The 13,610-nt window shown below is 41.1% G+C and overlaps 1 protein-coding gene across 1 annotated transcript in view; it reads right to left on the bottom strand.

The window, feature by feature from the left end:
• Window positions 1-13,610, bottom strand: part of LOC137652254 (uncharacterized) — a 77,652-nt gene that overhangs the window by 44,048 nt on the left and 19,994 nt on the right. The window lies entirely within an intron of this gene.

Raw genomic sequence — 13,610 nt, 5'->3', positions numbered from 1 at the left:
GACTCGACGCTGTGTACCACTTGGCATTAATATGAGAATGAACTTATTAACCTTCAATGGTCCCATTAATAACAGAGTCAATGGAATGTTGCCCCTAAATGAAACAGCAAAATTCCAATGCCCTCGGTTTTCTGTTGGACCACTCCTGTTTCAAGGTTATAAAGTTCAGTTACTGCCAATGGACATTGCTCTGGAGAACATTGAAATAAATCTCCCTAAAATCATCTCCTCCTTCAGCCCTTAGCACAAAGTCAAATCTTGCTCTTCAACTTGCCTAACAATGGCATATCTTAAAAGACCCATCAAAAATTTATCACTTGCTGTTAATTGGAGCACTTTCCAAGTATATCATCAAAAGTGATAGATTTTATTCCCATTACAATATGTAATAATTAAAACAGATTCATAATAATAATAAGAAAAAATTTCAAACATAAATGTTATAAGAACGTGGCATTAATTACCACGATCATAATAACATTCATATCAATTACATAAGAATGCATTGCACCCATGCTCCATAAAGCATCCTATGAAGGCAACCACCTTCAAAATTCATATATTTTCATGTAAATCATAAATTCATCAATTTCATATAAGATTTTTGAGTTTTAATCATCGATACAAATCATATTTGATACTTTGAAAAGTTGTTAAATCTCAAACCAAAAGTCAGGAATATTGCTCCAAACAATTTTGTCTTATTAGTTAACATTAAAAAAGAGAACTAAATAAGAGAGAGAGCGCACTATACACTTCCTAATAAACTCATATCTATCAAACAATATTGCAAAATAAAAATAAAGGTGTTACCCTCTACATTACGATAAAGTTGAAAAAAAAATATTCCCAATTGATACCAATGAATGAATCATAAAAGTATGACTTTCATGTGACCTATAAATAATGTTCTATTTCAACCAAACCACAACATCTGCACCCAACATTCATAAAATTCATCATAAAAGAAGTAAACATTAACTTATGCAAATACAGCTGACCCTAATGCACATGTTTAGCAGTTCTTTATATTTGAAGCAACTCTCCTAACCGATTGATAAGTGCTCAAAACTATACGTTAAATTTTACACAAGGTTCTACTCTTGGAAAACTGTTTAGAGCTATCCTATACATGACAGAATTGTTCTTGTTACTTTACGGCAAAAGGTAAAATGAACCGCAAATAAGTACACATCAAAGATCATAACAATTAGATTGGCATCTTAGCTCTTGGCCATCAAGGACCTACTTAATATGAATATTTCATTGCATCCTATTCTAATGTATAAATGTACAGTATATTAACTATAATAGTCTAACTACAACTTTATTCCAAGTGCCATGACCCATCTTCTGGAAATTCAGAAACATGATAAATGGGTAGTTTTAAAAGGAAGGAAACAGCTTGGAAGACTGCTATTCCTAAAGATTCACCCAAATGTTAGGGCAAGCAATTTTCACCTACTATAATGGAACTTTCACATCTATCCTCCTACAAATGCTTACAGAGCTCAGCCATTCAGGTGTCAAAATGCACCTTACTTGCTATGTAGAATAATAGTGTGTGTGATTCTAATGTATCTATACACATTATTGGGGTCTGAATATAGGCACTTTAATCAAATGCATTGTGTTGCAGTTTAAATTAAGAGGAATTACATTATACGGATCCACAAAATCTAAAGGATTCTTCTTGGTGAAAATATAGTTTAAAGGTTAAATTACAACAAACTACCATAATAAAAACTAAATAATTTTTCACCAAGTTAAGGTACTCCAAATCTCGCAGTTCTGGTATGCTCACAACTAGATAAATAACCTAAGAAGCATTGGTATTTGGATTTTTCCAGATTGTCTCGAGACAGTAATCCACCTGCAATCCTAATTATCATTTGGACTTGATTGTCTGCTGGGTATCAACCAGAGCAGACCAAGATAAGAAAGAGCCTGTTATTGTTATGTTATCTGTTAAAAGAACTTTTTTTTTTTTCCAAACATTCCAAGTCAAACAAAAGAACATCAAAAACTTCACCATCTCAACATACATCCTGATGACGTAACACTATTTTTCAATTTTCCTATATCCTACATCTAAAGTCCAACTCTGATGATGAATTAATCATTTACTGTATTTGATGGCATTTAAGACATTCTTTTCCCAAAATTTAGGCCATAAAACCAGTCACAGGGTCTTGTGTGCAATTTTCTCATACACAGTAGGATCAGGTTTGTAAAAAGCTATTTCCATTACACAAAAATAGTTTCTCAATACAAACCTATTACATAAAAATTACTTCATTTCTCCACATGAGGAAATTCCCAGTCACATAACTTGAGATGCATCTAGAGTGCAAGTCTAAACCTGTGTATATAACCTCTTTTACCTTGCCTTGTGTACCAAAAGATCAAAATCTATGCAGTACGAAGGACACTTGCCTCAAAACCCACTTACAGGCCCACTTATCATAGACAGTTAAGAGCAACTTTGCAGTAAAGATGAAGACATAGTCATCAAGGAAAAGACATGCAACCACAGGATTGATAACTAACAAAATCAGGGGCCATGAAGGATATGAACAGGCTTTACACTGGTATATTAGTTAAGTAGCCTGCATGAGAATGTGACTGTGGTATATTCATCAAGTAGCCTGTATGAGAATGTCACTGTAGTATATTTTCTCTCTCAATGTCTGTTGGATAACCTCCATATATGAAGAAGTGAATCCAGAGAATTGTGGAATTTGTATAAGTGGGGTCATTTCACATAATATTCCCTACCAAGTTAAAAACCCTTGGCCTTGTCCAGAACCAGGTCCACAAAGTGTTGCGAAGGTCAGAGTGATACAATAAGATTTATCTTCAAGTATCTATCACACAAACTTACCAATCTAAGGTAGCTAGGGCTAAACAACTAACAGAAGGGAAACTTTTCCTCAAAAGAAAAAATCAGTGTCAAGGACAAGACCATGAGTGAAGTCATGTGAAGCAATCCCAACATACTGGATAATGGCATTTTATTCCTACTAGCAGTGGAATATTAGGGAAGCAAAGAGGCCCCTGCAGAATGTGGAGTGTTTAAACAACCTCTTCTGGGTGAAGAAAGAAATCCAGACCCAGCCATAGTGCATCTTGCATGAAAATTAAAGAAAAAAACACTGCAGATCATAGAAAAACAAGGTCAAAAGGCTCTAGGTCATGCCAAAGCCAACCCACACAAGTGCAATAAGGGGTATTAGGAAGCTTGTGTTGAGAAGACAACACTTGGGCCTAAATCATCCCCAACCACTCGCTAAGACATACGTAGCAATGGAAAATCCATTAATTTGGACAAAATTTGAAACATTACAGACATGTAATGTATAACTAAAGCTAAGAAAATAACTTCTAAGTACAACTGAATATTAAAATATTAATTACTTACTAAATAACCTATGCAATAACAAGAGCTAAAAAAGAGAAGGGCACCTTAAATTCTCTACAATCCACCCAGCTCAAAAAGGACAACTGAAGCTAAATGAAAAAAGAATAGAAATAAAAAAGAAAACACTATGAAACAAAAACAAGAACTAATGAAAACAAAGAATAACTTTAAATGCACATTCTTAGTAAGAGAAACAAAGTTAACTCTACAATGAAGCATTTGCCATAAACAGGACAGGACATGCGCACTAGATAAAACTCTATCTTGTAATTGGGAACTTCCTCATTCATGGAAAAGAAGGCAATGGGTTGCAATGATACAGACAAGCACTTGTATTTAATCTGTACTTGCTAAAAAAACTTATGACCAAGTGAATAAGCACTCACAAAATATGTAGCCTTTGTTTTGGAGTGTTACAGAAAACTTAAAAAACCATGGCGAGAGTTATGACTTAATCTACAATCAAATCATTTCAGCTTACTATAACTTTATTCCTCAATCAAACATTATTTGTAAAAGTGGGTAAAATTTTGTTTTGACCATTTTAAAAAACAAGGCTTAAATTTCTTGTTTATATTTTTATAAATAAAAATCAACCATCCAATTATGTATACTGTACTGTATTTACATTTGTCTCATGGTAGTGAATGTTGAGGAGAGGAGATAAAGGTCATTTGATGGTTATGAAATAAGACTAACACCCTTTAAACAGATTTTCGTCACCAATAAACTAATGTTCAAAACTAAGTTTCCACTGCATCTTGATATGAACAATATGAAGTCAGAAGTCAATAAGGAACCCTAATTTTTAAAAAAAAAGACATTACATATATTTGCGTATAAGATGACCTTTACATAAGACGAGGTCTAAAATTAAACTAAACAAGGCAGGTTCGATACCAATTTTTTCCTACCAACGTCCCAGTGAAAAACTATTTTGTTTCATTAATAATTAAAAGGAATGAATGAAAGAACAAATGCTTTTACACACCCAAGGGACAATTACCTATACTAAAAGCTTTTAGTAAAAATGTTATTTTTATTAGTAAAATAAATTTTTGAATATACTTACCCGATAATCATGTAGCTGTCAACTCCGTTGCCCGACAGAATTCTACGGAGGGATACGCCAGCTATCACAATACTAGAAGGGGGTGTACTCACCAGCGCCACCTGTGGCCAGGTACTACAGTACTTCTTGTTGACACCTCCTCAATTTTTCCTCGGTCCACTGGTTCTCTATGGGGAGGAAGGGAGGGTCAATTAAATCATGATTATCGGGTAAGTATATTCAAAAATTTATTTTACTAATAAAAATAACATTTTTCAATATTAAACTTACCCGATAATCATGTAGCTGATTCACACCCAGGGGGGTGGGTGAAAACCAGTGTACAAGATTAAAGGATAGCTTAGTATCCCATATTTCATATAACAGTTATCTCAAATAACAATGAAATAATAAGTACCTGGTAAGGAAGTCGACTTGAACCGTTACTCTGCCTCTTTTTTAAGTTCGTCTTCCTTACTGAGCGCAGCGTTCCTCTTGGAGGCTGAATCAACTCAAAGGTGCTAAAGTATATAGGGCTGCAACCCCTACTAAAGGACCTCTACACAACCTCTAACCCAGGCGCTTCTCAAGAATGAATTGACCACCCGCCAAATCAAAAGGATGCGGAAGGCTTCTTAGCCTACCGTAACAACCATAAAAACAACAATAAAAGCATTCAAGAGAAAGGTTAAAAAAGGTTATGGGATTAAGGGAATGTAGTGGCTGAGCCCTCACCTACTACTGCACTCGCTGCTACGAATGGTCCCAGGGTGTAGCAGTTCTCGTAAAGAGACTGGACATCTTTAAGATAAAATGATGCAAACACTGACTTGCTCCTCCAATAGGCTGCATCCATTATGCTCTGCAGAGAACGGTTTTTATTAAAGGCCATCGAAGTAGCTACGGCTCTTACTTCGTGGGTCCTTACCTTCAGCAAAGCAAGGTCTTCCTCCTTTAAGTGAGAATGGGCTTCTCTAATCAGAAGCCTTATGTAATACGAAACCCCGTTTTTGGACATGGGCCTCGAAGGTTTCTTGATGGCACACCATAAGGCTTCTGACTGTCCTCGAATAGGTTTTGACCTATTAAGATAATATTTGAGAGCTCTGACAGGGCAAAGAACTCTTTCTAGCTCGTTACCTACCATGTTGGAGAGGCTAGGTATATCAAACGATCTAGGCCAAGGACGCGAAGGAAGTTCATTCTTAGCTAAGAATCCGAGCTGTAAAGAACATGTTGCAGATTCGGTCGTGAAACCAATGTTCTTGCTGAAGGCATGAACCTCACTGACTCTTTTAGCTGTTGCAAGGCAGACGAGAAAAAGAGTCTTGAGGGTAAGGTCCTTGAAGGAAGCTGACTGGAGAGGTTCGAACCTAGGTGACATAAGGAACCTTAAGACTACGTCTAGATTCCAGCCTGGAGTGGGTAGACGACGCTCTTTAGAAGTCTCAAAAGACTTAAGGATGTCTTGAAGGTCCTTGTTGGAAGAAAGGTCCAAACCTCTGTGGCGGAGAACTGAAGCCAACATACTCCTGTACCCTTTAATCGTAGGGGCTGACAGGGATCTCTCATTCCTAAGATGTAATAGGAAGTCAGCTATTTGGGTCACAGAGGTATTGGTAGAGGATACTGCATTGGCTCTACACCAGCTCCGGAAGACTTCCCACTTGGATTGGTAGACTCTACGAGTGGAAACCCTCCTTGCTCTGGCAATCGCACTGGCTGCCTCCTTCGAAAAGCCTCTAGCTCTAGCGAATCTTTCGACAGTCTGAAGGCAGTCAGCCGAAGAGCGTGGAGGTTTGGGTGCAACCTGTCTACGTGAGGTTGACGTAGAAGGTCCACTCTTAGAGGGAGAGTCCTGGGGACGTCGACCAGCCATTGAAGTACCTCTGTGAACCATTCTCTTGCAGGCCAAAGGGGAGCAACCAGCGTCAGCCGTGTCCCTTCGTGCGAGATGAACTTCTGAAGGACTTTGTTTATTATCTTGAACGGTGGAAATGAGTAAAGGTCGAGATGGGACCAGTTCAGCAGAAAAGCATCCACATGAACTGCTGCTGGGTCTGGAACTGGGGAACAGTACAATGGAAGTCTCTTGGTCATGGAGGTGGCAAACAGATCTATGGTCGGCTGACCCCACAAGGTCCAAAGTCTGTTGCACACACTCTTGTGGAGGGTCCATTCCGTGGGAATGACCTGATCCCTTCTGCTTAGGCGATCTGCTGAGACGTTCATGTTGCCCTGAATGAACCTCGTGACTAGGGTGAGGTTTAGACTTCTTGACCAAATGAGGAGGTCCCTTGCGATCTCGTATAGGCTCCTCAAATGGGTCCCCCCTTGCTTGGAGATGTAAGCCAAGGCTGTGGTGTTGTCGGAGTTCACCTCCACCACCTTGCCTAGCAGGAGGGACTTGAAGTTCAACAGGGCTAAATGAACTGCTAGTAGCTCCTTGCAGTTGATGTGGAGCGTTTCCTGTTCCTCGTTCCACGTTCCCGAGCACTCCTGTCCGTTCAAGGTCGCGCCCCAGCCCGAGTCCGATGCATCCGAGAAGAGATGAAGATTGGGGGTCTGAATCGCCAACGATAGGCCCTCCCTGAGAAGGAGATTGGTCTTCCACCACAAGAGAGTGGTCTTCATCTCTTTGGTGACTGGGATAGAGACTGCTTCGAGAGTCAAACCCTTGTCCCAATGAGCTGCAAGATGGAATTGAAGAGGGCGGAGGTGGAGTCTCCCTAGCTCGACGAACAGGGCCAGCGATGAAAGGGTCCCTGTGAGACTCATCCACTGTCTCACCGAGCAACTGCTCCTCTTCAGCATGCTCATGATGCAATCTAGGGCTTGGCTTATCCTTGGGGCCGATGGAAAAGCCCGAAAATCCTGACTCCGAATCTCCATTCCCAGGTACACAATGGATTGAGAGGGAATGAGCTGAGACTTTTCTAGGTTGACTAACAGACCCAGTTCTTTGATTAAGTCCAAAGTCCAGTTGAGACTCTCCAGACAGCGACGACTCGTGGAGGCTCTCAACAGCCAGTCGTCTAAGTAAAGGGAGGCTCTGATGTCCGATAAGTGGAGGAATTTTGCTATATTCCTCATCAGATGCGTAAACACCATAGGAGCTGTGCTTAGGCCAAAACACAGGGCTTGGAATTGGTAGACCACCTTTCCAAAAACGAATCTCAGGAAAGGTTGGGAGTCTGGATGAATAGGAACGTGAAAGTAGGCATCTTTCAGGTCCAACGAGACCATCCAGTCCTCCTGCCTGACCGCTGCTAGGACCGACTTCGTCGTCTCCATCGTGAACGTCTGCTTGGTGACATAAGCATTGAGCGCGCTGACGTCCAGCACCGGTCTCCAACCTCCTGTCTTCTTGGCCACCAGAAAGAGACGGTTGTAGAAGCCCGGGGATTGATGGTCCCGGACTATAACCACTGCCTTCTTCTGTAAAAGGAGCGACACCTCCTGGTGCAACGCTAGCCTCTTGTCCTTTTCTTTGTAGTTGGGAGAGAGGTTGATGGGAGATGTGGTCAGAGGGGGTTTGCGGCAGAATGGTATCCTGTAACCCTCCCTCAGCCAACTGACAGACTGAGCGTCTGCACCTCTCTTTTCCCAGGCTTGCCAGAAGATCTTGAGTCTGGCTCCTACTGCTGTCTGGAGATGAGGAGAGTCAGTTTTTTCCTTTAGAAGCCTTGGAACCTTTCCTAGACTTGCTCCTGGAAGAGTCTTGACGGGAGCTTCCTCGGCTGGGGGCTCTACCACGAAAGGGCGGAATAAACCTCGTAGCAGGAGTATCAGCCACTGGGGTGCGATAAGTCCTGGGGACTGAGGTAGCAACCTTAGTCTTACGAGCTGATGAGGCCACAAGATCATGGGTGTCCTTTTGTATCAGGGCCGCAGACAAGTCCTTAACAAGCTCTTCGGGAAAAAGGAACTTCGAGAGCGGAGCGAAAAGGAGTTGAGACCTTTGACAAGGTGTAATGCTGGAGGAAAGGAAGGTACAAAGCTGCTCCCTTTTCTTAAGCACCCCTGACACAAACATCGATGCAAGCTCGCCAGATCCATCCCTAATAGCCTTATCCATGCAGGACATTAAGAGCATGGCAGAGTCCTTGTCCGCAGGGGAGGTCTTCTTGCTAAGGGCCCCCAGGCACCAGTCTAGGAAATTGAACATCTCAAAGGCTCTAAAAACACCCTTCAGGAAGTGATCAAGGTCTGAGAAGGTCCAGCAAACCTTAGAGCGCCTCATTGCTGTTCTACGAGGAGAGTCTACCAAACTTGAGAAGTCAGCCTGGGCAGAGGCAGGTACTCCCAAGCCTGGTTCCTCTCCTGTGGCATACCAAACGCCCGCTTTAGAAGTGAGCTTAGTCGGAGGAAACATAAAGGAAGTCTTTCCTAGTTGTTGCTTAGACTGCAACCACTCCCCTAAAATCCTTAACGCTCTCTTAGAGGACCTTGCTAAGACGAGCTTAGTATACGTAGACTTAGCTGGTTGCATGCCCAGCGAAAACTCAGATGGCGGAGAGCGGGGGATAGCAGAGACAAAATGGTCTGGGTATACCTCTCTGAAAAGAGCCAAGACCTTACGAAAGTCAATAGGAGGCGGAGAAGACTTGGATTCATCCACGTCTGATGAGGGATCCAGGTGTGCAGCCTCATCATCAGAAACCTCATCACCAGAGTGTAGCGAAGTGAGAGGTAAGGTATGCTGAACAGCAGAATCAGCACGAGCTGAAACAAAAATACTTGTGGTTTCCTCCTCAAGTCTCTGTTGAGGGAACACCTGAGGCTCAGGCTGCAAAGGCTGATCAAAAGAAGTAGCAGAAGGTAGGCGCAAGGGTGGAGGGGGCTGACTCCTGGCATGAGTGTCTGAACTCAAGAGTTGCGCTTGCTGTAAGGTTGGTGGATGCGCAGTAGCAGGTTCCTGAGGCACGAGTTGAGGTTCCTGAGGTGTGAGCTGTGAGCGATGAGGTAGTGGCTGCGCAGAACGCAGTAATTGACTCGCGAGTTGAGGTTCCTGAGGCGCAAGGCTAAGGTGTTGAGGTGCTTGCCTTGAGGAGGGTTGAGGTCGCTGCAGCGAGAGCTGAGGAGTCTGACTCATGGATGGGAGAGGTTGTTGTACCTCAAGAGAGTGTTGCCTCACTGGTGGAACTGCAAGTGGAAGCGGAGGAAGCAAGGTATAAGTTTCCTGTTCCCATTGCTGAGGTTGCCTTAAGGAAGGCGGAGGTAGCTGCACACCACTGGAAACAGTCAACTCAGAACGTGGTAAGGTCTCCTGAGGAGCCTCAACATCGTACGCCTGGCAGGCAGGACTGCGGTTAGGCGGAGCGATCGCAGGAGGAGGTGTAGCCTTCTCAGCCTGACACTCACGCATCAAGACCGCAAGTTGTGACTGCATGGACTGCAGTAGAGTCAACTTGGGGTCGGCAGACACTAAGGTCTGCTGAGGTAAAGCCTTAACAGCAGAGATCTGTTGCGGCAGCACCTTACTCCTCTTAGGAGGTGTACATTCAACTGATGACTGCGGCGAGTCAGAGCTGATCCAATGACTGCAGCCAGGTTGTAGAGCTCTTGAGGTCTGGACTCTGCGTTTGAGTGGTCTTGAGACCTGAGTCCAACGTTTCTTGCCTGACAATTCTTCAGCAGACGAGTAAAAGACGGGCTCTATCGTCTGCCGGTGGGAGTGACGGTCTCTGGAAGACACGCCCGCAACCACCGAGGATACTTCTGTGCGCCGATCAAGGCCTGCCGAACCCTTTTGCCCTTCGACTTTGCTTCTCCCCTGGGCTTGGGAGCTTGCAAGAGGTCCCGGACTGGGAGGACGACTGGCACGCACAGAAGTACCCTCACGCACCACACTGACACTGACACTAGCACTTGGCACTGCACTGACACTAGCACTTGGCACTGCACTGACACTAGCACTCGTCACAGCACTGGCACTATTACCACCCACTGCACTCTTGACCTTAAGTTCCTTGACTTCGGCCATAAGAGACTTATGATCACTAACCACCGACTCCACTTTGTCACCTAAAGCCTGAATGGCACGCAAAACAACAGACATATCAGGTTGAGGGCAAATAGTAGGTTCGGGGGTAGCCACTACAGGGGGAGGAAAAGGTAGGGGATCATGAGGTGAGGAAAAAAGTGAAGAGCGAGAAGAACTCCTCCTAACTCTCTCTCTCTCTAACTTGGTTGAATACTTAAGAAATCGGACAAAATCAAGTTCCGAAAGTCCGGCGCATTCCTCACATCGATCTTCCAACTGACAGGGCCTTTCCCTACAGTCAGAACAAGCGGTGTGAGGATCTACCGAGGCCTTCGGAATACGCCTATTACAAGACCTACATCGTCTATGGGGTGGGGCTTGTGAAATGTCAGACATCTTGAATCAAAAGAGTTAGCCAAGTGGGGATTCCAAATCAAGCAAAAAGATCGTTAACCATTAATCAGGACTAATAATAGCTATCTAAGCTAATATAGAAGTTTTCCAGTAAAGCGACAGCCGAAATCTGAGAGAAATACTTCACCAAAAGCCGTGAAAATACTCCAAGATCATAAGCGTATCCCAGAACGTCTTGCCGGAAGCACGACAGAGGAAAAATTGAGGAGGTGTCAACAAGAAGTACTGTAGTACCTGGCCACAGGTGGCGCTGGTGAGTACACCCCCTTCTAGTATTGTGATAGCTGGCGTATCCCTCCGTAGAATTCTGTCGGGCAACGGAGTTGACAGCTACATGATTATCGGGTAAGTTTAATATTGAAAATCTATGAAAACGGAGTCTATAACAAATTGGTACTTCTACAAAATTTGTTATAAGATGTTTTGAATAAGTTTGAGTTTATACTAAGAAAACATTTTGTTACAAGTGCGCATATCTTTGATTGCAGCATTTTGAAACCAGTTGACGATGCTTACATTTTCTCAGCTGTTCTTGCATGGATTTAAGTTAATTCCAGTTATTTAGACAACTAGTTAATCCATTGAACTAGCAAAATTAGCAAATTTTGATGAGCATCTAATTTTCTTGTCTATCTAATTATACAAGTTTCATATCTGGACACCAACAACCATAATCACAACTCCTACTAAAAGCGCACATCTTGCAATTACATAATACAGTATTGACTTTTAAAACTTATTTCCTATGATCCTCGTTAAATTTATTTCTTAATCTTCATAAGTATTACATTTTAATTTTTCTCACTAACTGGTATGTAAAATTGTCCCTTTAACCCTTTCTAAATAATCTAGATTACTGTATATATTTTCTATTCTCAAGTACCATCTGGTAGATTAGACGGTTGGCTGCTAACTAATCAAATGACAGTTGAATCCCTCTCAACAATTCCTCATACGTACTTAGGACTGCAGGTAATTTCTTGCGACAACCGATCAGAATTCAAACGACTTGTTTGAGGGTACAACTGGTTACACTATCCTATCCTATTTCTCTTCCTCTTGGTGTTTTTAAAGTTTTAATAGTTTATGTATGAAAGATCTAATTTAATGTTGTCACTGTTCTTAGTATATTTTATTTTGATTGTTTAATACTTCTCTTTTTGCTTTTTATTTCCTAGTTTCCTTTCCTCACTGAGCTATTTTTCCCTCTTGGAGCCCTTGGCCTTGCAGCATCTTGCTTTTCCAATTAGTGTTATATCTTAGCTTGTAATAATAATAATATAATAATGTACCAGCAAAAATACTGAATGACAAACCTTCAATATTGTCTGCCACTATTTCTCACACAACAACACTTTCCAATGTTGGTAATCAAGTATTTCTACCAATCTGACAACTTAATATCAAGGTCCTTTTTTAACCACATGAGAATTCATACTAAATGACTCAAAAGTTTCAAGATTCAGTTTTCAAGCAAATTGGTTTAGGATAATGTACATTAAGTTACAATCTTTCTATAACATTGCTGTTATAATAAGAAGATCTTATTTCTATAAGGGGTCTTGCTTCTATGAACAATCCATGTCAACTTTGGCAGTCACAGTAGAAGTGGCTGTTTAACATACTTTGGAAAATTTATAATCTCTGGCGGTACAAAATAACCACTAATGTTACTAGACTAGAATCTGCATCATTTTATGGAATGACATTTGGACCACCAAATTTTGTGAGTAAATTTTACAGCCCTGACAGTTGGCCTTTCCGAGATCAGACTATGGGCACTCATAGATATTTAACAAGGTTTTCCAACCAAATTATCAAAGCATACAGTCTACCTTTCCTGATGCCTAAGTTGTTGCAAAGTAAATGAGATCTGACTTCCATTCATAATGCCAAAGAATCTACATCATCATTTCATTGTTTTCAGTTTTTTAGGAGTGTTAAATAATGTCATCAGAAGTCATATGGTGTAACATGTTTTGACCAAGATGCGCAGTGAAAGTTTCATCTTTCACTACATAAAAAGCTCTGAGGACCATTACCCAAAGATACAACCGCTTGTGATACATTAAACAATTAAACAATAATAAAATGAATCATACATACAAACCACATTATTTCAACAATCACTACTAAGGTTGCACAAGAGGATTACAGTACTTCAGTTTTAATAGCCTTCTATACCGCTTGGACAACTTTAGCTCCAAATAACTGTTTACAGTTCATTTGATATATTTTCAACTGCAACAATTGAAATATATTTGCTACAATAAAAGGCACACACTTTTTTCAGTTTCTCTCAAGGAAATTCCTCAAAAGAAAAAAAGAAAAAAAAAATAATAATGCAGCACGATCATATTCTTGCCGCAAGCATATGTTAATCACCACAGAATTTGACAATGCCAAATTCCATTTGGTACTTAGTACATCCAGTCAAAGCTTTCAATACAATACCTTTACTTTGATGATCTTGATTCTAGTATTTGATAAATCTTTTCAAAAACTTGTTATGCAAATCTCAAGTCCATTTACTGAGATTTGAATAACCACTTATCCTCCCACCAGTTAGTATTTATAAAATATTTGAGCATACAATCCTCTTGAAATTTAGGTCACCTTTGAAAAAAATGCAACCAGCCATAGATAAAAACAAATACTTCACTTATTTCCTTAAGGTGCAAAATATCCTTACTCCTCAACTGTAGGCCATTTATAAAATATTTAAAAACTCTGTTTTT

This window comes from Palaemon carinicauda, chromosome 13, assembly GCF_036898095.1.
Source record: "Palaemon carinicauda isolate YSFRI2023 chromosome 13, ASM3689809v2, whole genome shotgun sequence".
Taxonomy (NCBI): Eukaryota; Metazoa; Arthropoda; class Malacostraca; order Decapoda; family Palaemonidae; genus Palaemon; species Palaemon carinicauda.
Note: the sequence above shows the minus strand (reverse complement) of the source record. Positions and strands in the feature narration are given on the sequence as shown.